Here is a 3,085-nt window from a genome sequence, read left to right as displayed (position 1 = left end):
TGCCTTTTCGCCGTTTATTTGTTATGTGTGACAGAAAAGTGACAACATATTCACCACAGCAAAGGCTTGTACAACTTAGGCCAAAACTACGCCCTCCCCCCGCCCCCTCCCCCCGACACACACACCACACACACAGAGAAGAGAGAGAGAGAGAGAGAGAGAGAGAGAGAGAGAGAGAGAGAGAGAGAGAGAGAGAGAGAGAGAGAGAGAGAGAGAGAGAGAGAGAGAGAGACAGACAGAGACAGACAGAGACAGACAGACAGACATACAGACAGAGAAGAAACCAACTTTACACAGGGAAAAGAGCCGGCCATAAACACAATTCGATGTAGTAATAATTATTGAAATGATTTTGAGTTTTAAAAATAAAAGTTCAGTACGTATATATATAGTATTTTATGTTGGCAGATAGGTATGAGTATAATAAAACCCAGGGATGAATTAGTTTTAAATGCCAACTTGAAAACTGACATTTCTACGTAGTATTTCTCTTTAAACATTTTATATCATATTATAAGATCGATATCCCTCAATTTTGTTTTAATGTTTGCATGTGTCTGTCTGTCTCTATATTTGTCTTTCTTTCTTTCTTTCTTTCTTCTCTCTCTCTCTCTCTCTCTCTCTCTCTCTCTCTCTCTCTCTCTCTCTCTCTCTCTCTCTCTCTCTCTCTCTCTCTCTCTCTCTCTCTCTCTCTCTCTCTCTCTCTCTCTCTCCCTGACATATAGTTTTAGAGATGAAACCATCCACGTTTCCATCAGTAGCAAGATATATTTTATATGCACCATCCAACAGACAGGATAGCCTTTGATATACCAGTCATGGAGCACTGGCTGGAACGAGCTCTAGAAACAAGAAACACGCCAAACAGAGGTCGCTTGCATCATGATACAGAACACCATAGAATCAGTTTGATTTGTTTAAGGACACCACTAGAGCACATTGCTTAATTAATCATCTGTTTAGATGTCAACCATTTGATAATTCTGAATGATAGTCATCAGAGAAAATCTGCTACATTTGTTTTCTAATGCAGCAAGGGATCTTTTATGAATTGAATAAATGAATTAATGTTTAACGACACCACAGCATACAAATACAGATCGACTACTGTGTGTCGGGATCTTTGATATGTATTCCAACAGAGACGAAAGCACACACCACGGCCGTTTGACAAGTTGTGGTGCACTGGTTGGAACGAGAAAAAAATGAATGGATGAACTGAGGTGGTTCGATCCTGCGAAATAAGCGCCTCATGCGAGCACTCAACCGACTGAGTTAAATCCCGACATCCATAGGATCAGATTACATACAATTATCCTATAATAGAGGAAGGAAGGAAGGAAATGTTTTATTTAAAGACGCACTAAACACATTTTATTTACGGTTGTATGGTGTCAGACATATGGTTAATGACCACACAGATATTGAAAGAGGACACTCGCTGTCGTCACTTCATGGGCTACTCTTTCAATCCGTAGCAAAGGATCTTTTATATGCACCATCCCATAGACATGATAGTACATACGTCAGTTGTGTAACACTGGCTCCTATAATAAAGGAAGAAAATGCTATATTTAACGACGCACTCAGCACATTGTTTATGGTTATATGGCGTCGTACTTATGATAAAATACAGAAACTGACAAATTATTATTATTATTTTTATTTTTTATTTTTTTTTGTAATATATTTTGAAATTTAAATACCAGTTGTCACTTTAATTGCTTCTGGTATGATTTTAAAAGTCGGCTAGCAAATATATGTCTCGTTTTGAAATACGTGCATTAATTTCCAGCGTAATTAGGAAACGGCATACTATACCAGGCCCGAACGCAGGGGAGTGGGGTGGGTTCGGAGTGCGACGGGTGTGGGTTTTTTTGTGAGGTTTTTTTTTGCCCTGTTCGTCCCATCACGAGAAATTCGCACGCACGCACGCACGCACGCACACACACACACACGCACACATACACGCGCCACACGCACACCATTGGAGATCCTATATAAAGGTCTGTATATTCTATAACATTTCACGTTAAAATGTTTGAAACCTGTGTTTGTCATAAAATAAACTGGGGAAAATGACAAGAAAAGTTTATTTTGTTTAACGATACCAATAGAGCATATGTATTTATTACTCATCGGTTATTGTTTGTCAAGCAAATGGTAATTTTCACATATAGTCTTAGAAGGGAAACCTGCTACATTTCTTCATTAGTAGCAAGGAATCTTTCAAATGCACCATCCCACATACAGAATAGCACATGCCACTGCCTTTCATATACCAGTCCTAATGCACTGGCTGCAACTAGTAATAGCCCAATGAGCCCACCGACGGGGGTCTATCCCAAATCGACACCATATCAAGCGAGCGCGTTTCCACTAGACTATGCCCCCCCCCCCCCCCCCCGAACATCCCCCAAATGAAAATAGCAAGGCACGAAAACCATTTTCAGGGGTGGATCCAGGATATTGTGGGTCACAAAATCCTTAAAAATAGGGCAATGAAACGAGCTCTTAAAGGGAACAAGATCTATTAGGGGTTCGCGTCACATTTCAAATAAAGATGCTCAGAATCGCATTTTTCAACTAAGTTGTATTTTGTGGATGCTGATTTAAAAACAAAAACCCTCTACTTCAAAGGACGGTGTGTGTGTGTGTGTGTGTCTGTGTGTGTGTGTGTGTGTGTGTGTGTGTGTGTGTGTGTGTGTGTGTGTGTGTGTGTGTGCATGTGCGTGTGTGACACGAGACCCCTGTGACCCCCTCTTGATCAACCGGTGATATGAGTATAATATTTTTAAAAAACACTATGGGTGTCCTTAATCATATGTATATAGTTAACGAAAACTGAGCAATTTGTAATCTATAGCTATCACACATCCAAAACCAATGCTATAATTTTCGAAAAATCTAGACAATTTAAATCTGCATATAATCTAGAATTAATAACTAAATGGCAATATCGTTAATCAGGTACAACCTGTTAGATTTCTGGGCGTGATCTTTGATCACTGTCTCAGTTTTGGGGAGCACATTGCTCAGGTGGCTGGCAACTGTGTTTTTTTATTTGCATTTAAGTAGGGTTCTT

Source organism: Gigantopelta aegis, chromosome 15 (genome assembly GCF_016097555.1).
Source record: "Gigantopelta aegis isolate Gae_Host chromosome 15, Gae_host_genome, whole genome shotgun sequence".
NCBI lineage: Eukaryota > Metazoa > Mollusca > Gastropoda > Neomphalida > Peltospiridae > Gigantopelta > Gigantopelta aegis.
Note: the sequence above shows the minus strand (reverse complement) of the source record.